This window comes from Oncorhynchus mykiss, chromosome 17, assembly GCF_057628025.1.
Source record: "Oncorhynchus mykiss isolate SJ-2025 chromosome 17, ASM5762802v1, whole genome shotgun sequence".
In the NCBI taxonomy this organism is placed as follows: Eukaryota; Metazoa; Chordata; class Actinopteri; order Salmoniformes; family Salmonidae; genus Oncorhynchus; species Oncorhynchus mykiss.
This window is the reverse complement of record NC_143038.1, coordinates 63,899,610-63,924,663: the sequence shown is the minus strand read 5'-3', so window position 1 is coordinate 63,924,663 and position 25,054 is coordinate 63,899,610. Positions and strand designations below refer to the sequence as shown.

The window sequence follows — 25,054 nt, the reverse complement described above, 5'->3', positions numbered from 1 at the left end:
GGTTCTGATTCTGAGATATCTGTCGCTTTTACAATGTTTTTGTCTTGAGGTATATCATTAGAGTTTGTCAAAAAGTTCCAAATGTCAGTAAAGAACCCTCCTGGTTCTGATGCTTCAGGTTTCTTTGTGGGTACAGTGGACTGCTTCGTAAGGGCAGTTGATGTTATCTTAGTGGAAGCTACTGTGGTCTTCACAGCAGCTGCCACCATTGTTATTGTCATTGTTCTAGTTGTCACAGGTTCTTCGTGTTCAGGTGCAGGGGTGGGATCAATCTTAATGACCGTGGTGCTACTCCCTTCGGTCACTGTTGTTCTTGTTATTTCAACTATATGTTCCTCACCATCCACTGGTTCAATTTTGTTCATGATGAGCACCCACTCGTCTTCTTCTTTGATTAATGTCAGGTCACATCCTTTCGGGCCACAAACGACTTCTCCCTTTGTTTGGTGATGTGTCCATCCACAGAGTGCAATCTCCAGTAAGTGTTTGATCCTTATGATTGAGATAGACTTCTGTTCTCCTGCTTCTGTTATGAGTTGAGGTGAAACAGAGATTCTAACCCTGTCATTCTTTTTAGATTGTTCGGCTGGTTCATTTCTTCTCTTCCTGTTTCCACCATACATCTTGATTTTGCGCGAGTCTGTTGTTTCTATACTAGCGTTCACTGTTAATTCTGTTATGTCAATGTCATTGTTCTTCTGTGGTTCTAACTTCAATTGTCTGTTAAGGAGACCATTCAAGAGCTGAAAAGTCAATTGTGGGGAAATCCTCATTTTCTTCAGCTTGCGGGACTTTTCCTCCTCTTTGTGGGGTCTCTCCTTCTGTTCCTTGTGAGGCCTCTACTTCTCTTTCTTCCCCTGAGGCTCCCTCCTCAGGCTGGACTGGGCTTCCATCTGGAAGGGTGTCAATTTTAGGGAAGAGATGTTCCCATTCTGTAGGTGGTACTTCGGGGTCCCTCTGTGGAGGGCTTCCGTCAGGGAGGTCTGCCACACCAGGCATGTCACTCTCCCCCAACCCCGGACTTTCTGGATATCCAGGAGAGAATACTGGTTGTTTGCAGGTTCTCTCTCCAGTGTTGTCTCTACTTCATCTTCTTCTGGGTGCATTAGGCGATGCACCTGTTGTATTTTGGCTTTCACTTGGTCTGCTGTTTGCTTGGCTCCTCCCTGGCGTCTCGATTGCTTTCGTTGTTCCTGCTCCCTCCGGGCTCCCTCCTGATGAATCAGCATCCTCTGTGTCCTCATCTCTATATGGTTGTGTCCTTCTTTCTGTTGGGACTCGGGTGCAGTGGTTCAGATGGTACCACATCTTGCTTCCTTTCACTTGGACGGCCGTGTTTGTTGCTGTGGTCACCTTGTAGGGTCCTTCTCTCCTCGGTTGATCCCACTTCCTCCGGAACACTCCAACCTAGACTAGATCTCCTGGTATCACTGGGAGAGGTCCTTCTGGTTCCCTTGGATCATCAGATGTGGAACCTCTCATCCTGTTTCAGGTTTCTGCCTTCTTTCTGTGAGGCATTCAGACTTAGAGACTTATGGCCTCTGTTCTATGATTACACCATACATCCTCTTACTTCCATCACTCATCACACAACAAACTGACATTCCAGCTAAAGCTGGCGAACACTTCTCCTTCTGGTTTCCTAAATATAAGACTTGGAAAGCAAAAGACAAAACATAACAGTATTGACGATGTTATGTTTTATGCATGAATATATTCATGAAAACTGACCATGACAATTCCCAGTCTCTCTTCACCTGACTCTATGCCTCCAGGATACTTTTCTGCTGCTATATTCTCTCATAGCCTATTTTACTTTCCTTATTGCTTAAATCCTAATTCCCTGTCAGTGAGGCAAGCCCCTCCTGTTTCCCCTCTCGTCCTGGCCTCAGTCTCTTTTACACCTCTTCCTGTCCTTCAGGCTATTTTTAAACTGCAGTCTCTGCTGCTACAGAGTGCCTGGTCGCCTGCTGTTTCCTCCCATTTCCTTATTGTGATCGTGATAATTTTAATATGTGTTCTTGACTTCTATTGTGGTGTTATTCAGATATTTTTGTTACTATTTATTCTGGACCGCCTAGATTTATTTTAACCACGTAGTATAGTTTTTGCTAATCTGTATATTCTTTCTTCCTACTTCGCACCCATTATATGCTATCTGTGCCCTGTTTAATACCTCTTTTTAACACTTATTGTATTTTTTACAATGGTCGTTTAACACATTATCACGTCAATGTTTTATCCTTATTTTTACCTTCTTTTGCCCAATGTTTATCGATTTCGTTCCCTTTGTCTAGCGATAATTAACCTGTTGCGACTCTAGGGGGAGTATTTTCATTTTTGGAAAAAAAACGTTCCCGTTTTAAACGGGATATTTTGTCAGGACAAGATGCTAGAATATGCATATAATTGACAGCTTAGGATAGAAAACACTCTAACGTTTCCAAAACTGTAAAGATATTGTCTGTGAGTATAACAGAACTGATGTTGCAGGCGAAAGCCTGAGAAAAATCCAATCCGGAAGTGCCCCATATTTTGAAAGCGCTGCGTTCCAATGAGTCACTATTGAGCTGTGAATGTGCTATCAACCAGCTTATGCTTTCTACGTATTCTCCAAGGTATCTACAACATTGTGACGTAGTTTTACGCATTTATGTTGAAGAATAGCCGTAGGCGGCTACATTGCGCAAGTGGTCACCTGATGCCCCCAGAGAGATTCTCGCGTAAAATACAGAGGTAGCCATTACTCCAATCGGTCCTACTGAAAAACGAATTGTCCCGATGGATATATTATCGAATAGATATTTGAAAAACACCTTGAGGATTGATTATAAACAACGTTTGCCATGTTTTTGTCGATATTATGGAGCTAATTTTGAATATTTTTCGCTGTTTTCGTGTCTGCAATTTCCGGGCAAGTTCTCAGCCAAACGTGAAGTACAAACGGAGCTATTTCACCTACAAAAATAATATTTTTGGAAAAAAGGAACATTTGCTCTCTAACTGGGAGTCTCGTGAGTGAAAACATCTGAAGCTCATCAAAGGTAAACGATTTAATTTGATTGCTTTTCTGATATCCGTGACCAAGTTACCTGCTGCTAGCTGGACAAAATGCTATGCTAGGCTATCGATAGACTTACACAAATGCTTGTCTAGCTTTGGCTGTAAAGCATATTTTGAAAATCTGAGATGACAGGGTGATTATCAAAAGGCTAAGCTGTGTCTCAATATATTTAATTTGTGATTTTCATGAATAGGAATATTTTCTAGGGATATTTATGTCTGTTGCGTTATGCTAATTAGTGTCAGGCGATGATTACGCTCCCGCATGCGGGATGGGGAGTCAGTAGAGGTTTTAAGAGTGCCTCGCTTTAACCTTATTACCCTGCCTGTCACAGAAAGATTCCGCCGTCCCTCCTCTGGACCTCCTCTGGCACGACACACACACAACCTGTTCTTCTTCCTACCACCACAGAGAATTCTCATTCATGCGTTTTATTTCCATTCATTCAATTTCTTTATTCACATTTGTTCACAAACACCCTTCGTTTTACCTAAACCGACCTATAGTTTCTTACCTACTGACTTAATTCACTTCCTCTACATAAGCCGGTATTATCCTATAGGATTTTTCACGCATAACCTTCGTTTTACTTAAAACAACCTATAGTTTCTTACCTACTGACTTAATTCACTTCCTCTACATAAGCCGGTATTATCCAATAGGATTTTTCACACATACCCTTCGTTTTACCTAAAATGACCTATAGTTTTACCTCCTAACTTAATTCACTTCCTCTACATAAGCAGGTATTTATCCTATAGGATTTATTTTGCAGTTCAACCCAGCCAAATCGGGTCAGAGTTCTTCCGCTCCCTATCTATTCACCCGAGCAGTCCCTCTTCCTTCTAGAGGCGGTAACCGTGAATACACCACCCAAGCAGAACCCTTTCTAATCTTTTCTTTTTAAAGGGTGGTATTCGTGGACTTTCTAACTACTTATTTATGCAGTTCTCTATTCTTTTAGAGCTGTATTCATAAGTAACCTGTCCATTCAGTCCTTCTACTAACTTTATTGAAGCGGTATTAACAGATTTTTTTAACTACTTATTGATTTGTTTTGACCATATGATCAGGCAGCAGCAGCTCCACACTGGGCCAAGCAGCTCAGCCAGAGAGCGTGAACAGCCGCACTAGTCAGCCCACACAAGGTCCCCAAATGAATGGCTCAACGAGAGGGGCAGTCCAAATCACACACACTCGACACAAGTCGCCCGCTCAGGTTGATTGGGCTGTGTTTACGTACATCCCAAAACAGATCCTGAGACAGTCGAGCCCGGCCAAGCAGAATCAGAGGGAACAACTCCCCATATCAACCCAGACATGTTGGTCCGTTAGAACGGTCCGACCAGAACGAGTGCAAGCCCCCTCTGCTAAACGCCTGACTCCAGCAAGGTTCAAAGCCCCTATTCACTTAGTCCCTACACATGCGCACATACATTTACATGTATAACAACCCCAAATTCACACATGCATGCAATTCATTGAATTCAAAAGTTCTTTAGCTTTTACTGGATTTTTTTTTATTTAAAGAGAAACCTACATGACGTCCCTCTCGCTGAGACAGGATCTCTGAAGCAATCTATACAAACATGTTAACTATGTAAGAACATGCTTACCTTTTTATAGTTAGGCGACCGCCTTTGTTTGCAAGATTGTCCAAAGAAACCATCATCAGCCCGGAATGTCACTCCGTGGTCCCTGTCTCTCCTGGCATGCTCGCCAAGTTATGTAGTGGAGAATCGTTTCAAAATGTAACACTTACAAGAACTTGTGAATTCAATATAGGCTTTTAATACAAACATATCAGAATCCTAGATGGTCCGCGGAACACACCCTTTTCCAGAGCACTGGCTCTGTATTTATACACACACAGCATATGAGTCCATTCCATATGTTTATAAAGTTACTTCCCTCAGGTAATCTGCCACCATTATCTTTCAGTTCAGGCTTCCTATTTGTTCATGCCCAAAAACGCCTGTATCCGCTCTTGATTAGATTACAATGGTGGCAGGACCCTTTCATGTCCTAAGAATGATATATGCACTTTGTCTATAGTCCATCTGTTGGTCATTTGGCTAACCCCCTCCTTTGTGTGTCCATCTGACCTCGGTATGTCCAGCTGTACTATGCACTCATGGCCTTGCTGGTATTGGTATGTTATTGAGATAACAGGTCAGAGTGCAGGCACAGCTACGATTCAAATGCATAGTCTTCTGCATTACCAGCTTTGCCTGACACATCAGCAATGCAGGGTGGCAAGCCTGCTCGAAAGTCCAGGTAAATGCCTGTTTGCAAAGTAAGTTGGTGCTTCGGCTCAGACAAGAATCAGACCTTTTCTGCTATCGACCCTACGATTCTGAGATTAAGAGGCTCATGCTCAAACGCATGAGCTTGCCTGGCAGGTCAATTGTAGTACTGACTTGGACTGAATATCGTACAGCTATGTTTGTGCAAAATATGGTGATCAGTGACAGTGCTTTGCATAGCTCCTTTGACGCAGTCGGTTAGCACGTGGTACTTATACAGCAGTATGCAGTGATGCAATGCCGAGGTTGTGAGTTCGAGCCTCACCAGGAGCAAGTGTTTTTCTTGAACCCTCTGACTGTCTATTTCTTGTCCAGAAAAGGATGATTTATTCAATCAATTTCATAAGTAATTGGTATGTCATAGAGATAACAGGTCAGAGTGCAGGCACAGCTACTATTCAAATGCATATTCCTCTGCATTGCCAGCTTTGCCTGACCCATCAGCAATGCAGGGTGGCAAGCCTGCTTGAAAATCCAACCGTTTGGCTGTTCGCAAAGTGAGTTGGTACTTCGGCAGAGAAAAAAGTCACCCACGACCCTGAGATTAAGAGTCTCGTGCTCTACCGACTGAGCTAGCTAGGCACCTCAACGGTAATTTTAACTTGGTCCGAATATCGTACAGCTCCGTTTGTGCAAAATATGGTGATTAGTGAAGGTGTTGTTGATGGAACCTGTGGTGCAATCTGTTAGCGTGTTGTACTTATACAGCAGTATACAGCAATTAGATGACAAGGTTGTGCGTTCAAGATCCACCAGGAGCAAGTATTCCTCTTGAACCCTCTGACTGTCTATTTCTTGACCAGAAAAGGAGCATTTTAACTCAATACACTTAGGAGGACGTTTCATAATTAATTGGTATGTTATTGAGATATCATGTCAGAGTGCAGGCACAGCTAGGATTCAAATCCATAATATTCTGCATTACCAGCTTTGCCTGACACATCAGCAATGCAGGGTGGCAAGCCTGCTCGAAAATCCAAGCGTTTGGCTGTTTGCAAAGTGAGTTGGTACTTCGGCAGAGAAAAAAGTCACCCAACGTGGGGCTCGAACCCACAACCCTGAGATTAAAAGTCTCATGCTCTACCGACTGCGCTAGCTAGGTACCTCAACAGTAATTTTGACTTGGTCCGAATATCGTACAGCTCCGTTTGTGCAAAATATGGTGATTAGTGAAGGTGTTGTTGATGGATCCTGTGGTGCAATCTGTTAGCGTGTTGTACTTATACAGCAGTATACAGCAATTCGATGACAAGGTTGTGCGTTCAAGCTCCACCAGGAGCAAGTATTCCTCTTGAACCCTCTGACTGTCTATTTCTTGTCCAGAAAAGGATCATTTATTCAATCTTTTTCATAAGTAATTGGTATGTCATAGAGATAACAGGTCAGAGTGCAGGCACAGCTACGATTCAAATGCATATTCAGCTTACCAGCTTTGCCTGACAGCAATGCAGGGTGGCAAGCCTGCTCGAAAATCCAACCGTTTGGCTGTTCGCAAAGAGAGTTGGAACTTCGGCAGAAAAAATAATCACCTAACGTAGTGTTCTAACCCACAACCCTGAGATTAAGCGTTTTGTAATTATACAGCAGTATACAGCAATTAGATGACAAGGTTGTGCGTTCAAGCTCCACCAGGAGCAAGTATTCCTCTTGAACCCTCTCCCTGTCTATTTCTTGTCCAGAAAATGAGCATTTTAATTCAATACACTTAGGAGGATGTTTCATAATTAATTGGTATGTTATTGAGATAACAGGTCAGAGTGCAGGCACAGCTAGGATTCAAATCCATAGTCTTCTGTATCACCAGCTATGCCTGACACGTCAGCAATGCAGGGTGGCAAGACTGCTCGAAAGTCCAGGTGGATGGCTGTTTGCAAAGTTAGTTGGTGCTTCAGCTCAGACAAGAATCACCATATTTGTGGTATCGACCCTACGATTCTGAGATTAAGAGGCTCATGCTCAAACGCCTGAGCTTGCCTGGCGGGTCAATTGTAGAACTGACTTGGACTGAATATCGTACACCTCAACGGTAATTTTAACTTGGTCCGAATATCGTACAGCTCCGTTTGTGCAAAATATGGTGATCAGTGACAGTGCTTTGCGCATCTCCTGTGGCGCAGTCGGTTAGTGCGTGGTACTTATACAGCAGTATGCAGTGAAGCGATGCCGAGGTTGTGAGTTCGAGCCTCACCAGGAACAAGTGCTTTTCTTGAACCCTCTGACTGTCTATTTCTTGTCCAGTAAAGGATCATTTTAATTCAATACACTTAGGAGGACGTTTCATAATTAATTGGTATGTTATTGAGATAACAGGTCAGAGTGCAGGCACAGCTACGATTCAAATCCATAGTCTTCTCTATCACCAGCTATGCCAGACACGTCAGCAATGCAGGGTGGCAAGCCTGCTCGAAAGTCCAGGTGAATGGCTGTTCGCAAAGTGAGTTGGTGATTTGGCTCAGACAAGAATCAGCCCATTTGTGGTATCGACCCTACGATTCTGAGGCTCATGCTCAAACGCCTGAGCTTGCCAGGCAGGTCAATTGTAGTACTGACTTGGACTGAATATCGTACAGCTATGTTTGTGTAAAATATGGTGATCAGTGACAATGCTTTGCATAGATCCTGTGGCGCAGTCGGTTAGCGCGTGGTACTTATACAGCAGTGAAGCAATGCTGAGGTTGTGAGTTCGAGCCTCACCAGGAGCAAGTGCTTTTCTTGAACCCTCTGACTGTCTATTTCTTGTCCAGAAAAGGATAATTTATTCAATCTATTTCATAAGTAATTGGTATGTCATAGAGATAACAGGTCAGAGTGCAGGCACAGCTACGATTCAAATGCATATTCCTCTGCATTACCAGCTTTGCCTGACACATCAGCAATGCAGGGTGGCAAGCCTGCTCGAAAATCCAAGCGTTTGGCTGTTGGCAAAGTGAGTTTGTACTTCGGCAGAGAAAAAAAATCACCCAACGTGGGGCTCGAACCCACGACCCTGAGATTAAGAGTCTCATGCTCTACCGACTGAGCTAGCTAGGTACCTCATCAGTCATCTTGACTTGGTCCGAATATCGTACAGCTCCGTGTGTGCAAAATATGGTGATTAGTGAAGGTGTTGTTGATGGATCCTATGGTGCAATCTGTTAGCGTGTTGTACTTATACAGCAGTATACAGCAATTAGATGACAAGGTTGTGCGTTCAAGATCCACCAGGAGCAAGTATTCCTCTTGAACCCTCTCCCTGTCTATTTCTTGTCCAGAAAAGGAGCATTTTAATTCAATACACTTAGGAGGATGTTTCATAATTAATTGGTATGTTATTGAGATAACAGGTCAGAGTGCAGGCACAGCTAGGATTCAAATCCATAGTCTTCTCTATCACCAGCAATGCCAGACACGTCAGCAATGCAGGGTGGCAAGTCTGCTCGAAAGTCCATGTGAACGGCTGTTTGCAAATTTAGTTGGTGCTTGGCTCAGACAAGTATCAGCCCATTTGTGGTATCGACCCTACGATTCTGAGATTAAGAGGCTCATGCTCAAATGCCTGAGCTTGCCAGGCAGGTCAATTGTGGTGATCAGTGACAGTGCTTTGCATAGCTCCTACGGCGCAGTTGGTTTGCACGTGGTACTTATACAGCAGTATGCAGTGAAGCAATGCCAAAGTTGTGAATTCGTACCTGACCAGGAGCAACTGCTTTTCTTGAACCCTCTGACTGTCTATTTCTTGTCCAGAAAAGGATAATTTATTCAATCTATTTCATAAGTAATTGGTATGTCATAGAGATAACAGGTCAGAGTGCAGGCACAGCTACGATTCAAATGCATATTCCTCTGCATTACCAGCTTTGCCTGACACATCAGCAATGCAGGGTGGCAAGCCTGCTCGAAAATCCAAGCGTTTCGCAAAGTGAGTTTGTACTTCGGCAGAGAAAATAATCACCCAACGTGGGGCTCTAACCCACGACCCTGAGATGAAGAGTCTCGTGCTCTTCCGACTGAGCTAGCTAGGCACCTCAACGGTAATTTTAACTTGGTCCGAATATCGTACAGCTCCGTTTGTGCAAAATATGGTGATCAGTGACAGTGCTTTGCGTAGCTCCTGTGGCGCAGTCGGTTAGCGCGTGGTACTTATACAGCAGTATGCAGTGAAGCAATGCCAAAGTTGTGAATTCGTACCTGACCAGGAGCAACTGCTTTTCTTGAACCCTCTGACTGTCTATTTCTTGTCCAGAAAAGGATAATTTATTTAATCTATTTCATAAGTAATTGGTATGTCGTTGAGATAAAAGGTCAGAGTGCAGGCAGAGCTACGATTCAAATGCATAGTCTTCTGCATTACCAGTTTTGCCTGACACATCAGCAATGCAGGGTGGCAAGCCTGCTCAAAAATCCAACCGTTTGGCTGTTCGCAAAGTGAGTTGGTACTTCGGCAGAGAAAATAATCACCCAACGTGGGGCTCTAACCCACGACCCTGAGATGAAGAGTCTCGTGCTCTTCCGACTGAGCTAGCTAGGCACCTCAACGGTAATTTTAACTTGGTCCGAATATCGTACAGCTCCGTTTGTGCAAAATATGGTGATCAGTGACAGTGCTTTGCGTAGCTCCTGTGGCGCAGTCGGTTAGCGCGTGGTACTTATACAGCAGTATGCAGTGAAGCAATGCCGAGGTTGTGAGTTCGAGCCTCACCAGGAGCAAGTGCTTTTTTTGAACCCTCTGACTGTCTATTTCTTGTCCAGAAAAGGATCATTTATTCAATCTATTTCATAAGTAATTGGTATGTCATAGAGATAACAGGTCAGAGTGCAGGCACAGCTAGGATTCAAATGCATATTCCTCTGCATTACCAGCTTTGCCTGACACATCAGCAATGCAGGGTGGCAAGCCTGCTCGAAAATCCAAGCGTTTGGCTGTTCGCAAAGTGAGTTTGTACTTCGGCAGAGAAAAAAGTCACCCAACGTGGGGCTTGAACCCACGACCCTGAGATTAAGAGTCTCATGCTCTACCGACTGAGCTAGCTAGGTACCTCATCGGTCATTTTGACTTGGTCCGAATATCGTACAGCTCCGTTTGTGCAAAATATGGTGATTAGTGAAGGTGTTGTTGATGGATCCTATGGTGCAATCTGTTAGTGTGTTGTACTTATACAGCAGTATACAGCAATTAGATGACAAGGTTGTGCGTTCAAGATCCACCAGGAGCAAGTATTCCTCTTGAACCCTCTCCCTGTCTATTTCTTGTCCAGAAAAGGAGCATTTTAATTCAATACACTTAGGAGGATGTTTCATAATTAATTGGTATGTTATTGAGATAACAGGTCAGAGTGCAGGCACAGCTAGGATTCAAATCCATAGTCTTCTCTATCACCAGCAATGCCAGACACGTCAGCAATGCAGGGTGGCAAGTCTGCTCGAAAGTCCATGTGAACGGCTGTTTGCAAATTTAGTTGGTGCTTCGGCTCAGACAAGTATCAGCCCATTTGTGGTATCGACCCTACGATTCTGAGATTAAGAGGCTCATGCTCAAACGCCTGAGCTTGCCAGGCAGGTCAATTGTGGTGATCGGTGACAGTGCTTTGCATAGCTCCTACGGCGCAGTTGGTTTGCGCGTGGTACTTATACAGCAGTATGCAGTGAAGCAATGCCAAAGTTGTGAATTTGTACCTGACCAGGAGCAACTGCTTTTCTTGAACCCTCTGACTGTCTATTTCTTGTCCAGAAAAGGATAATTTATTCAATCTATTTCATAAGTAATTGGTATGTCATAGAGATAACAGGTCAGAGTGCAGGCACAGCTACGATTCAAATGCATATTCCTCTGCATTACCAGCTTTGCCTGACACATCAGCAATGCAGGGTGGCAAGCCTGCTCGAAAATCCAAGCGTTTCGCTGTTCGCAAAGTGAGTTTGTACTTCGGCAGAGAAAATAATCACCCAACGTGGGGCTCTAACCCACGACCCTGAGATGAAGAGTCTCGTGCTCTTCCGACTGAGCTAGCTAGGCACCTCAACGGTAATTTTAACTTGGTCCGAATATCGTACAGCTCCGTTTGTGCAAAATATGGTGATCAGTGACAGTGCTTTGCGTAGCTCCTGTGGCGCAGTCGGTTAGCGCGTGGTACTTATACAGCAGTATGCAGTGAAGCAATGCCGAGGTTGTGAGTTCGAGCCTCACCAGGAGCAAGTGCTTTTCTTGAACCCTCTGACTGTCTATTTCTTGCCCAGAAAAGGATCATTTATTCAATCTATTTCATAAGTAATTGGTATGTCATAGAGATAACAGGTCAGATTGAACGGCTGTTTGCAAATTTAGTTGGTGCTTGGCTCAGACAAGTATCAGCCCATTTGTGGTATCGACCCTACGATTCTGAGATTAAGAGGCTCATGCTCAAACGCCTGAGCTTGCCAGGCAGGTCAATTGTGGTGATCAGTGACAGTGCTTTGCATAGCTCCTACGGCGCAGTTGGTTTGCACGTGGTACTTATACAGCAGTATGCAGTGAAGCAATGCCAAAGTTGTGAATTCGCACCTCACCAGGAGCAAGTGCTTTTTTTGAACCCTCTGACTGTCTATTTCTTGTCCAGAAAAGGATCATTTATTCAATCTATTTCATAAGTAATTGGTATGTCATAGAGATAACAGGTCAGAGTGCAGGCACAGCTAGGATTCAAATGCATATTCCTCTGCATTACCAGCTTTGCCTGACACATCAGCAATGCAGGGTGGCAAGCCTGCTCGAAAATCCAAGCGTTTCGCTGTTCGCAAAGTGAGTTTGTACTTCGGCAGAGAAAATAATCACCCAACGTGGGGCTCTAACCCACGACCCTGAGATGAAGAGTCTCGTGCTCTTCCGACTGAGCTAGCTAGGCACCTCAACGGTAATTTTAACTTGGTCCGAATATCGTACAGCTCCGTTTGTGCAAAATATGGTGATCAGTGACAGTGCTTTGCGTAGCTCCTGTGGCGCAGTCGGTTAGCGCGTGGTACTTATACAGCAGTATGCAGTGAAGCAATGCCGAGGTTGTGAGTTCGAGCCTCACCAGGAGCAAGTGCTTTTCTTGAACCCTCTGACTGTCTATTTCTTGCCCAGAAAAGGATCATTTATTCAATCTATTTCATAAGTAATTGGTATGTCATAGAGATAACAGGTCAGATTGAACGGCTGTTTGCAAATTTAGTTGGTGCTTGGCTCAGACAAGTATCAGCCCATTTGTGGTATCGACCCTACGATTCTGAGATTAAGAGGCTCATGCTCAAACGCCTGAGCTTGCCAGGCAGGTCAATTGTGGTGATCAGTGACAGTGCTTTGCATAGCTCCTACGGCGCAGTTGGTTTGCAAGTGGTACTTATACAGCAGTATGCAGTGAAGCAATGCCAAAGTTGTGAATTCGTACCTGACCAGGAGCAACTGCTTTTCTTGAACCCTCTGACTGTCTATTTCTTGTCCAGAAAAGGATCATTTATTTAATCTATTTCATAAGTAATTGGTATGTCGTTGAGATAAAAGGTCAGATTGCAGGCAGAGCTACGATTCAAATGCATAGTCTTCTGCATTACCAGTTTTGCCTGACACATCAGCAATGCAGGGTGGCAAGCCTGCTCAAAAATCCAACCGTTTGGCTGTTCGCAAAGAGAGTTGGTACTTCGGCAGAGAAAATAATCACCCAACGTGGGGCTCTAACCCACGACCCTGAGATTAAGAGTCTCATGCTCTACCGACTGAGCTAGCTCGGTACCTCATCGGTCATTTTGACTTGGTCCGAATATCGTACAGCTCCGTTTGTGCAAAATATGGTGATTAGTGAAGGTGTTGTTGATGGATCCTATGGTGCAATCTGTTAGCGTGTTGTACTTATACAGCAGTATACAGCAATTAGATGACAAGGTTGTGCGTTCAAGATCCACCAGGAGCAAGTATTCCTCTTGAACCCTCTCCCTGTCTATTTCTTGTCCAGAAAAGGAGCATTTTAATTCAATACACTTAGGAGGATGTTTCATAATTAATTGGTATGTTATTGAGATAACAGGTCAGAGTGCAGGCACAGCTAGGATTCAAATCCATAGTCTTCTCTATCACCAGCAATGCCAGACACGTCAGCAATGCAGGGTGGCAAGTCTGCTCGAAAGTCCATGTGAACGGCTGTTTGCAAATTTAGTTGGTGCTTGGCTCAGACAAGTATCAGCCCATTTGTGGTATCGACCCTACGATTCTGAGATTAAGAGGCTCATGCTCAAACGCCTGAGCTTGCCAGGCAGGTCAATTGTGGTGATCAGTGACAGTGCTTTGCGTAGCTCCTGTGGCGCAGTCGGTTAGCGCTTGGTACTTATACAGCAGTATGCAGTGAAGCAATGCCGAGGTTGTGAGTTCGAGCCTCACCAGGAGCAAGTGCTTTTCTTGAACCCTCTGACTGTCTATTTCTTGTCCAGAAAAGGATAATTTATTTAATCTATTTCATAAGTAATTGGTATGTCATAGAGATAACAGGTGAGAGTGCAGGCACAGCTACGATTCAAATGCATATTCCTCTGCATTACCAGCTTTGCCTGACACATCAGCAATGCAGGGTGGCAAGCCTGCTCGAAAATCCAAGCGTTTGGCTGTTCGCAAAGTGAGTTTGTACTTCGGCAGAGAAAAAAATCACCCAACGTGGGGCTCGAACCCACGACCCTGAGATTAAGAGTCTCATGCTCTACCGACTGAGCTAGCTAGGTACCTCATCGGTCATTTTGACTTGGTCCGAATATCGTACAGCTCCGTTTGTGCAAAATATGGTGATTAGTGAAGGTGTTGTTGATGGATCCTATGGTGCAATCTGTTAGCGTGTTGTACTTATACAGCAGTATACAGCAATTAGATGACAAGGTTGTGCGTTCAAGATCCACCAGGAGCAAGTATTCCTCTTGAACCCTCTCCCTGTCTATTTCTTGTCCAGAAAAGGAGCATTTTAATTCAATACACTTAGGAGGATGTTTCATAATTAATTGGTATGTTATTGAGATAACAGGTCAGAGTGCAGGCACAGCTAGGATTCAAATCCATAGTCTTCTCTATCACCAGCAATGCCAGACACGTCAGCAATGCAGGGTGGCAAGTCTGCTCGAAAGTCCATGTGAACGGCTGTTTGCAAATTTAGTTGGTGCTTGGCTCAGACAAGTATCAGCCCATTTGTGGTATCGACCCTACGATTCTGAGATTAAGAGGCTCATGCTCAAATGCCTGAGCTTGCCAGGCAGGTCAATTGTGGTGATCAGTGACAGTGCTTTGCATAGCTCCTACGGCGCAGTTGGTTTGCACGTGGTACTTATACAGCAGTATGCAGTGAAGCAATGCCAAAGTTGTGAATTCGTACCTGACCAGGAGCAACTGCTTTTCTTGAACCCTCTGACTGTCTATTTCTTGTCCAGAAAAGGATAATTTATTCAATCTATTTCATAAGTAATTGGTATGTCATAGAGATAACAGGTCAGATTGAACGGCTGTTTGCAAATTTAGTTGGTGCTTGGCTCAGACAAGTATCAGCCCATTTGTGGTATCGACCCTACGATTCTGAGATTAAGAGGCTCATGCTCAAACGCCTGAGCTTGCCAGGCAGGTCAATTGTGGTGATCAGTGACAGTGCTTTGCATAGCTCCTACGGCGCAGTTGGTTTGCACGTGGTACTTATACAGCAGTATGCAGTGAAGCAATGCCAAAGTTGTGAATTCGCACCTCACCAGGAGCAAGTGCTTTTTTTGAACCCTCTGACTGTCTATTTCTTGTCCAGAAAAGGATCATTTATTCAATCTATTTCATAAGTAATTGGTATGTCATAGAGATAACAGGTCAGAGTGCAGGCACAGCTAGGATTCAAATGCATATTCCTCTGCATTACCAGCTTTGCCTGACACATCAGCAATGCAGGGTGGCAAGCCTGCTCGAAAATCCAAGCGTTTGGCTGTTCGCAAAGTGAGTTTGTACTTCGGCAGAGAAAAAAGTCACCCAACGTGGGGCTTGAACCCACGACCCTGAGATTAAGAGTCTCATGCTCTACCGACTGAGCTAGCTAGGTACCTCATCGGTCATTTTGACTTGGTCCGAATATCGTACAGCTCCGTTTGTGCAAAATATGGTGATTAGTGAAGGTGTTGTTGATGGATCCTATGGTGCAATCTGTTAGTGTGTTGTACTTATACAGCAGTATACAGCAATTAGATGACAAGGTTGTGCGTTCAAGATCCACCAGGAGCAAGTATTCCTCTTGAACCCTCTCCCTGTCTATTTCTTGTCCAGAAAAGGAGCATTTTAATTCAATACACTTAGGAGGATGTTTCATAATTAATTGGTATGTTATTGAGATAACAGGTCAGAGTGCAGGCACAGCTAGGATTCAAATCCATAGTCTTCTCTATCACCAGCAATGCCAGACACGTCAGCAATGCAGGGTGGCAAGTCTGCTCGAAAGTCCATGTGAACGGCTGTTTGCAAATTTAGTTGGTGCTTCGGCTCAGACAAGTATCAGCCCATTTGTGGTATCGACCCTACGATTCTGAGATTAAGAGGCTCATGCTCAAACGCCTGAGCTTGCCAGGCAGGTCAATTGTGGTGATCGGTGACAGTGCTTTGCATAGCTCCTACGGCGCAGTTGGTTTGCGCGTGGTACTTATACAGCAGTATGCAGTGAAGCAATGCCAAAGTTGTGAATTTGTACCTGACCAGGAGCAACTGCTTTTCTTGAACCCTCTGACTGTCTATTTCTTGTCCAGAAAAGGATAATTTATTCAATCTATTTCATAAGTAATTGGTATGTCATAGAGATAACAGGTCAGAGTGCAGGCACAGCTACGATTCAAATGCATATTCCTCTGCATTACCAGCTTTGCCTGACACATCAGCAATGCAGGGTGGCAAGCCTGCTCGAAAATCCAAGCGTTTCGCTGTTCGCAAAGTGAGTTTGTACTTCGGCAGAGAAAATAATCACCCAACGTGGGGCTCTAACCCACGACCCTGAGATGAAGAGTCTCGTGCTCTTCCGACTGAGCTAGCTAGGCACCTCAACGGTAATTTTAACTTGGTCCGAATATCGTACAGCTCCGTTTGTGCAAAATATGGTGATCAGTGACAGTGCTTTGCGTAGCTCCTGTGGCGCAGTCGGTTAGCGCGTGGTACTTATACAGCAGTATGCAGTGAAGCAATGCCGAGGTTGTGAGTTCGAGCCTCACCAGGAGCAAGTGCTTTTCTTGAACCCTCTGACTGTCTATTTCTTGCCCAGAAAAGGATCATTTATTCAATCTATTTCATAAGTAATTGGTATGTCATAGAGATAACAGGTCAGATTGAACGGCTGTTTGCAAATTTAGTTGGTGCTTGGCTCAGACAAGTATCAGCCCATTTGTGGTATCGACCCTACGATTCTGAGATTAAGAGGCTCATGCTCAAACGCCTGAGCTTGCCAGGCAGGTCAATTGTGGTGATCAGTGACAGTGCTTTGCATAGCTCCTACGGCGCAGTTGGTTTGCACGTGGTACTTATACAGCAGTATGCAGTGAAGCAATGCCAAAGTTGTGAATTCGCACCTCACCAGGAGCAAGTGCTTTTTTTGAACCCTCTGACTGTCTATTTCTTGTCCAGAAAAGGATCATTTATTCAATCTATTTCATAAGTAATTGGTATGTCATAGAGATAACAGGTCAGAGTGCAGGCACAGCTAGGATTCAAATGCATATTCCTCTGCATTACCAGCTTTGCCTGACACATCAGCAATGCAGGGTGGCAAGCCTGCTCGAAAATCCAAGCGTTTGGCTGTTCGCAAAGTGAGTTTGTACTTCGGCAGAGAAAAAAGTCACCCAACGTGGGGCTTGAACCCACGACCCTGAGATTAAGAGTCTCATGCTCTACCGACTGAGCTAGCTAGGTACCTCATCGGTCATTTTGACTTGGTCCGAATATCGTACAGCTCCGTTTGTGCAAAATATGGTGATTAGTGAAGGTGTTGTTGATGGATCCTATGGTGCAATCTGTTAGTGTGTTGTACTTATACAGCAGTATACAGCAATTAGATGACAAGGTTGTGCGTTCAAGATCCACCAGGAGCAAGTATTCCTCTTGAACCCTCTCCCTGTCTATTTCTTGTCCAGAAAAGGAGCATTTTAATTCAATACACTTAGGAGGATGTTTCATAATTAATTGGTATGTTATTGAGATAACAGGTCAGAGTGCAGGCACAGCTAGGATTCAAATCCATAGTCTTCTCTATCACCAGCAATGCCAGACACGTCAGCAATGCAGGGTGGCAAGTCTGCTCGAAAGTCCATGTGAACGGCTGTTTGCAAATTTAGTTGGTGCTTCGGCTCAGACAAGTATCAGCCCATTTGTGGTATCGACCCTACGATTCTGAGATTAAGAGGCTCATGCTCAAACGCCTGAGCTTGCCAGGCAGGTCAATTGTGGTGATCGGTGACAGTGCTTTGCATAGCTCCTACGGCGCAGTTGGTTTGCGCGTGGTACTTATACAGCAGTATGCAGTGAAGCAATGCCAAAGTTGTGAATTTGTACCTGACCAGGAGCAACTGCTTTTCTTGAACCCTCTGACTGTCTATTTCTTGTCCAGAAAAGGATAATTTATTCAATCTATTTCATAAGTAATTGGTATGTCATAGAGATAACAGGTCAGAGTGCAGGCACAGCTACGATTCAAATGCATATTCCTCTGCATTACCAGCTTTGCCTGACACATCAGCAATGCAGGGTGGCAAGCCTGCTCGAAAATCCAAGCGTTTCGCTGTTCGCAAAGTGAGTTTGTACTTCGGCAGAGAAAATAATCACCCAACGTGGGGCTCTAACCCACGACCCTGAGATGAAGAGTCTCGTGCTCTTCCGACTGAGCTAGCTAGGCACCTCAACGGTAATTTTAACTTGGTCCGAATATCGTACAGCTCCGTTTGTGCAAAATATGGTGATCAGTGACAGTGCTTTGCGTAGCTCCTGTGGCGCAGTCGGTTAGCGCGTGGTACTTATACAGCAGTATGCAGTGAAGCAATGCCGAGGTTGTGAGTTCGAGCCTCACCAGGAGCAAGTGCTTTTCTTGAACCCTCTGACTGTCTATTTCTTGCCCAGAAAAGGATCATTTATTCAATCTATTTCATAAGTAATTGGTATGTCATAGAGATAACAGGTCAGATTGAACGGCTGTTTGCAAATTTAGTTGGTGCTTGGCTCAGACAAGTATCAGCCCATTTGTGGTATCGACCCTACGATTCTGAGATTAAGAGGCTCATGCTCAAACGCCTGAGCTTGCCAGGCAGGTCAATTGTGGTGATCAGTGACAGTGCTTTGCATAGCTCCTACGGCGCAGTTGGTTTGCACGTGGTACTTATACAGCAGTATGCAGTGAAGCAATGCCAAAGTTGTGAATTCGTACCTGACCAGGAGCAACTGCTTTTCTTGAACCCTCTGACTGTCTATTTCTTGTCCAGAAAAGGATCATTTATTTAATCTATTTCATAAGTAATTGGTATGTCGTTGAGATAAAAGGTCAGATTGCAGGCAGAGCTACGATTCAAATGCATAGTCTTCTGCATTACCAGTTTTGCCTGACACATCAGCAATGCAGGGTGGCAAGCCTGCTCAAAAATCCAACCGTTTGGCTGTTCGCAAAGAGAGTTGGTACTTCGGCAGAGAAAATAATCACCCAACGTGGGGCTCTAACCCACGACCCTGAGATTAAGAGTCTCATGCTCTACCGACTGAGCTAGCTAGGTACCTCATCGGTCATTTTGACTTGGTCCGAATATCGTACAGCTCCGTTTGTGCAAAATATGGTGATTAGTGAAGGTGTTGTTGATGGATCCTATGGTGCAATCTGTTAGCGTGTTGTACTTATACAGCAGTATACAGCAATTAGATGACAAGGTTGTGCGTTCAAGATCCACCAGGAGCAAGTATTCCTCTTGAACCCTCTCCCTGTCTATTTCTTGTCCAGAAAAGGAGCATTTTAATTCAATACACTTAGGAGGATGTTTCATAATTAATTGGTATGTTATTGAGATAACAGGTCAGAGTGCAGGCACAGCTAGGATTCAAATCCATAGTCTTCTCTATCACCAGCAATGCCAGACACGTCAGCAATGCAGGGTGGCAAGTCTGCTCGAAAGTCCATGTGAACGGCTGTTTGCAAATTTAGTTGGTGCTTGGCTCAGACAAGTATCAGCCCATTTGTGGTATCGACCCTACGATTCTGAGATTAAGAGGCTCATGCTCAAACGCCTGAAGTTGCCAGGCAGGTCAATTGTGGTGATCGGTGACAGTGCTTTGCATAGCTCCTACGGCGCAGTTGGTTTGCGCGTGGTACTTATACAGCAGTATGCAGTGAAGCAATGCCAAAGTTGTGAATTCGTACCTGACCAGGAGCAACTGCTTTTCTTGAACCCTCTGACTGTCTATTTCTTGTCCAGAAAAGGATAATTTATTCAATCTATTTCATAAGTAATTGGTATGTCATAGAGATAACAGGTCAGAGTGCAGGCACAGCTACGATTCAAATGCATATTCCTCTGCATTACCAGCTTTGCCTGACACATCAGCAATGCAGGGTGGCAAGCCTGCTCGAAAATCCAAGCGTTTGGCTGTTCGCAAAGTGAGTTTGTACTTCGGCAGAGAAAAAAATCACCCAACGTGGGGCTCGAACCCACGACCCTGAGATTAAGAGTCTCATGCTCTACCGACTGAGCTAGCTAGGTACCTCATCGGTCATTTTGACTTGGTCCGAATATCGTACAGCTCCGTTTGTGCAAAATATGTTGATTAGTGAAGGTGTTGTTGATGGATCCTATGGTGCAATCTGTTAGCGTGTTGTACTTATACAGCAGTATACAGCAATTAGATGACAAGGTTGTGCGTTCAAGATCCACCAGGAGCAAGTATTCCTCTTGAACCCTCTTCCTGTCTATTTCTTGTCCAGAAAAGGAGCATTTTAATTCAATACACTTAGGAGGATTTTTCTTAATTAATTGGTATGTTATTGAGATAACAGGTCAGAGTGCAGGCACAGCTAGGATTCAAATCCATAGTCTTCTCTATCACCAGCAATGCCAGACACGTCAGCAATGCAGGGTGGCAAGTCTGCTCGAAAGTCCATGTGAACGGCTGTTTGCAAATTTAGTTGGTGCTTCGGCTCAGACAAGTATCAGCCCATTTGTGGTATCGACCCTACGATTCTGAGATTAAGAGGCTCATGCTCAAACGCCTGAGCTTGCCAGGCAGGTCAATTGTGGTGATCGGTGACAGTGCTTTGCATAGCTCCTACGGCGCAGTTGGTTTGCGCGTGGTACTTATACAGCAGTATGCAGTGAAGCAATGCCAAAGTTGTGAATTCGTACCTGACCAGGAGCAACTGCTTTTCTTGAACCCTCTGACTGTCTATTTCTTGTCCAGAAAAGGATAATTTATTCAATCTATTTCATAAGTAATTGGTATGTCATAGAGATAACAGGTCAGAGTGCAGGCACAGCTACGATTCAAATGCATATTCCTCTGCATTACCAGCTTTGCCTGACACATCAGCAATGCAGGGTGGCAAGCCTGCTCGAAAATCCAAGCGTTTCGCTGTTCGCAAAGTGAGTTTGTACTTCGGCAGAGAAAATAATCACCCAACGTGGGGCTCTAACCCACGACCCTGAGATGAAGAGTCTCGTGCTCTTCCGACTGAGCTAGCTAGGCACCTCAACGGTAATTTTAACTTGGTCCGAATATCGTACAGCTCCGTTTGTGCAAAATATGGTGATCAGTGACAGTGCTTTGCGTAGCTCCTGTGGCGCAGTCGGTTAGCGCGTGGTACTTATACAGCAGTATGCAGTGAAGCAATGCCGAGGTTGTGAGTTCGAGCCTCACCAGGAGCAAGTGCTTTTCTTGAACCCTCTGACTGTCTATTTCTTGCCCAGAAAAGGATCATTTATTCAATCTATTTCATAAGTAATTGGTATGTCATAGAGATAACAGGTCAGATTGAACGGCTGTTTGCAAATTTAGTTGGTGCTTGGCTCAGACAAGTATCAGCCCATTTGTGGTATCGACCCTACGATTCTGAGATTAAGAGGCTCATGCTCAAACGCCTGAGCTTGCCAGGCAGGTCAATTGTGGTGATCAGTGACAGTGCTTTGCATAGCTCCTACGGCGCAGTTGGTTTGCACGTGGTACTTATACAGCAGTATGCAGTGAAGCAATGCCAAAGTTGTGAATTCGCACCTCACCAGGAGCAAGTGCTTTTTTTGAACCCTCTGACTGTCTATTTCTTGTCCAGAAAAGGATCATTTATTCAATCTATTTCATAAGTAATTGGTATGTCATAGAGATAACAGGTCAGAGTGCAGGCACAGCTAGGATTCAAATGCATATTCCTCTGCATTACCAGCTTTGCCTGACACATCAGCAATGCAGGGTGGCAAGCCTGCTCGAAAATCCAAGCGTTTGGCTGTTCGCAAAGTGAGTTTGTACTTCGGCAGAGAAAAAAGTCACCCAACGTGGGGCTTGAACCCACGACCCTGAGATTAAGAGTCTCATGCTCTACCGACTGAGCTAGCTAGGTACCTCATCGGTCATTTTGACTTGGTCCGAATATCGTACAGCTCCGTTTGTGCAAAATATGGTGATTAGTGAAGGTGTTGTTGATGGATCCTATGGTGCAATCTGTTAGTGTGTTGTACTTATACAGCAGTATACAGCAATTAGATGACAAGGTTGTGCGTTCAAGATCCACCAGGAGCAAGTATTCCTCTTGAACCCTCTCCCTGTCTATTTCTTGTCCAGAAAAGGAGCATTTTAATTCAATACACTTAGGAGGATGTTTCATAATTAATTGGTATGTTATTGAGATAACAGGTCAGAGTGCAGGCACAGCTAGGATTCAAATCCATAGTCTTCTCTATCACCAGCAATGCCAGACACGTCAGCAATGCAGGGTGGCAAGTCTGCTCGAAAGTCCATGTGAACGGCTGTTTGCAAATTTAGTTGGTGCTTCGGCTCAGACAAGTATCAGCCCATTTGTGGTATCGACCCTACGATTCTGAGATTAAGAGGCTCATGCTCAAACGCCTGAGCTTGCCAGGCAGGTCAATTGTGGTGATCGGTGACAGTGCTTTGCATAGCTCCTACGGCGCAGTTGGTTTGCGCGTGGTACTTATACAGCAGTATGCAGTGAAGCAATGCCAAAGTTGTGAATTTGTACCTGACCAGGAGCAACTGCTTTTCTTGAACCCTCTGACTGTCTATTTCTTGTCCAGAAAAGGATAATTTATTCAATCTATTTCATAAGTAATTGGTATGTCATAGAGATAACAGGTCAGAGTGCAGGCACAGCTACGATTCAAATGCATATTCCTCTGCATTACCAGCTTTGCCTGACACATCAGCAATGCAGGGTGGCAAGCCTGCTCGAAAATCCAAGCGTTTCGCTGTTCGCAAAGTGAGTTTGTACTTCGGCAGAGAAAATAATCACCCAACGTGGGGCTCTAACCCACGACCCTGAGATGAAGAGTCTCGTGCTCTTCCGACTGAGCTAGCTAGGCACCTCAACGGTAATTTTAACTTGGTCCGAATATCGTACAGCTCCGTTTGTGCAAAATATGGTGATCAGTGACAGTGCTTTGCGTAGCTCCTGTGGCGCAGTCGGTTAGCGCGTGGTACTTATACAGCAGTATGCAGTGAAGCAATGCCGAGGTTGTGAGTTCGAGCCTCACCAGGAGCAAGTGCTTTTCTTGAACCCTCTGACTGTCTATTTCTTGCCCAGAAAAGGATCATTTATTCAATCTATTTCATAAGTAATTGGTATGTCATAGAGATAACAGGTCAGATTGAACGGCTGTTTGCAAATTTAGTTGGTGCTTGGCTCAGACAAGTATCAGCCCATTTGTGGTATCGACCCTACGATTCTGAGATTAAGAGGCTCATGCTCAAACGCCTGAGCTTGCCAGGCAGGTCAATTGTGGTGATCAGTGACAGTGCTTTGCATAGCTCCTACGGCGCAGTTGGTTTGCACGTGGTACTTATACAGCAGTATGCAGTGAAGCAATGCCAAAGTTGTGAATTCGTACCTGACCAGGAGCAACTGCTTTTCTTGAACCCTCTGACTGTCTATTTCTTGTCCAGAAAAGGATCATTTATTTAATCTATTTCATAAGTAATTGGTATGTCGTTGAGATAAAAGGTCAGATTGCAGGCAGAGCTACGATTCAAATGCATAGTCTTCTGCATTACCAGTTTTGCCTGACACATCAGCAATGCAGGGTGGCAAGCCTGCTCAAAAATCCAACCGTTTGGCTGTTCGCAAAGAGAGTTGGTACTTCGGCAGAGAAAATAATCACCCAACGTGGGGCTCTAACCCACGACCCTGAGATTAAGAGTCTCATGCTCTACCGACTGAGCTAGCTAGGTACCTCATCGGTCATTTTGACTTGGTCCGAATATCGTACAGCTCCGTTTGTGCAAAATATGGTGATTAGTGAAGGTGTTGTTGATGGATCCTATGGTGCAATCTGTTAGCGTGTTGTACTTATACAGCAGTATACAGCAATTAGATGACAAGGTTGTGCGTTCAAGATCCACCAGGAGCAAGTATTCCTCTTGAACCCTCTCCCTGTCTATTTCTTGTCCAGAAAAGGAGCATTTTAATTCAATACACTTAGGAGGATGTTTCATAATTAATTGGTATGTTATTGAGATAACAGGTCAGAGTGCAGGCACAGCTAGGATTCAAATCCATAGTCTTCTCTATCACCAGCAATGCCAGACACGTCAGCAATGCAGGGTGGCAAGTCTGCTCGAAAGTCCATGTGAACGGCTGTTTGCAAATTTAGTTGGTGCTTGGCTCAGACAAGTATCAGCCCATTTGTGGTATCGACCCTACGATTCTGAGATTAAGAGGCTCATGCTCAAACGCCTGAAGTTGCCAGGCAGGTCAATTGTGGTGATCGGTGACAGTGCTTTGCATAGCTCCTACGGCGCAGTTGGTTTGCGCGTGGTACTTATACAGCAGTATGCAGTGAAGCAATGCCAAAGTTGTGAATTCGTACCTGACCAGGAGCAACTGCTTTTCTTGAACCCTCTGACTGTCTATTTCTTGTCCAGAAAAGGATAATTTATTCAATCTATTTCATAAGTAATTGGTATGTCATAGAGATAACAGGTCAGAGTGCAGGCACAGCTACGATTCAAATGCATATTCCTCTGCATTACCAGCTTTGCCTGACACATCAGCAATGCAGGGTGGCAAGCCTGCTCGAAAATCCAAGCGTTTGGCTGTTCGCAAAGTGAGTTTGTACTTCGGCAGAGAAAAAAATCACCCAACGTGGGGCTCGAACCCACGACCCTGAGATTAAGAGTCTCATGCTCTACCGACTGAGCTAGCTAGGTACCTCATCGGTCATTTTGACTTGGTCCGAATATCGTACAGCTCCGTTTGTGCAAAATATGGTGATTAGTGAAGGTGTTGTTGATGGATCCTATGGTGCAATCTGTTAGCGTGTTGTACTTATACAGCAGTATACAGCAATTAGATGACAAGGTTGTGCGTTCAAGATCCACCAGGAGCAAGTATTCCTCTTGAACCCTCTCCCTGTCTATTTCTTGTCCAGAAAAGGAGCATTTTAATTCAATACACTTAGGAGGATGTTTCATAATTAATTGGTATGTTATTGAGATAACAGGTCAGAGTGCAGGCACAGCTAG

General features: G+C 44.5%; 1 protein-coding gene and 13 non-coding genes across 14 annotated transcripts in view; 10 read left to right on the top strand and 4 right to left on the bottom strand.

The window, feature by feature from the left end:
* Positions 1–25,054, top strand: part of LOC110494675 (caM kinase-like vesicle-associated protein) — a 187,808-nt gene that overhangs the window by 8,373 nt on the left and 154,381 nt on the right. The window lies entirely within an intron of this gene.
* Positions 7,986–8,072, top strand: trnai-uau (transfer RNA isoleucine (anticodon UAU)). Its single transcript is given in 2 exon segments — positions 7,986–8,023; positions 8,037–8,072. It is a non-coding gene; the product is annotated as a tRNA-Ile (tRNA).
* On the bottom strand, positions 8,328–8,400 carry trnak-uuu (transfer RNA lysine (anticodon UUU)). The gene has a single exon. It is a non-coding gene; the product is annotated as a tRNA-Lys (tRNA).
* trnai-uau (transfer RNA isoleucine (anticodon UAU)) lies at positions 9,963–10,056 on the top strand. The gene is made up of 2 exons: positions 9,963–10,000; positions 10,021–10,056. It is a non-coding gene; the product is annotated as a tRNA-Ile (tRNA).
* On the top strand, positions 11,448–11,541 carry trnai-uau (transfer RNA isoleucine (anticodon UAU)). Its single transcript has 2 exons — positions 11,448–11,485; positions 11,506–11,541. It is a non-coding gene; the product is annotated as a tRNA-Ile (tRNA).
* trnai-uau (transfer RNA isoleucine (anticodon UAU)) lies at positions 12,313–12,406 on the top strand. Its single transcript has 2 exons — positions 12,313–12,350; positions 12,371–12,406. It is a non-coding gene; the product is annotated as a tRNA-Ile (tRNA).
* Positions 13,650–13,743, top strand: trnai-uau (transfer RNA isoleucine (anticodon UAU)). Its single transcript has 2 exons — positions 13,650–13,687; positions 13,708–13,743. It is a non-coding gene; the product is annotated as a tRNA-Ile (tRNA).
* trnak-cuu (transfer RNA lysine (anticodon CUU)) lies at positions 13,998–14,070 on the bottom strand. The gene has a single exon. It is a non-coding gene; the product is annotated as a tRNA-Lys (tRNA).
* trnai-uau (transfer RNA isoleucine (anticodon UAU)) lies at positions 16,472–16,565 on the top strand. The gene is made up of 2 exons: positions 16,472–16,509; positions 16,530–16,565. It is a non-coding gene; the product is annotated as a tRNA-Ile (tRNA).
* Positions 18,316–18,409, top strand: trnai-uau (transfer RNA isoleucine (anticodon UAU)). Its single transcript has 2 exons — positions 18,316–18,353; positions 18,374–18,409. It is a non-coding gene; the product is annotated as a tRNA-Ile (tRNA).
* Positions 20,001–20,073, bottom strand: trnak-cuu (transfer RNA lysine (anticodon CUU)). The gene has a single exon. It is a non-coding gene; the product is annotated as a tRNA-Lys (tRNA).
* trnai-uau (transfer RNA isoleucine (anticodon UAU)) lies at positions 21,138–21,231 on the top strand. The gene is made up of 2 exons: positions 21,138–21,175; positions 21,196–21,231. It is a non-coding gene; the product is annotated as a tRNA-Ile (tRNA).
* trnai-uau (transfer RNA isoleucine (anticodon UAU)) lies at positions 22,982–23,075 on the top strand. Its single transcript has 2 exons — positions 22,982–23,019; positions 23,040–23,075. It is a non-coding gene; the product is annotated as a tRNA-Ile (tRNA).
* trnak-cuu (transfer RNA lysine (anticodon CUU)) lies at positions 24,667–24,739 on the bottom strand. Its single transcript has one exon. It is a non-coding gene; the product is annotated as a tRNA-Lys (tRNA).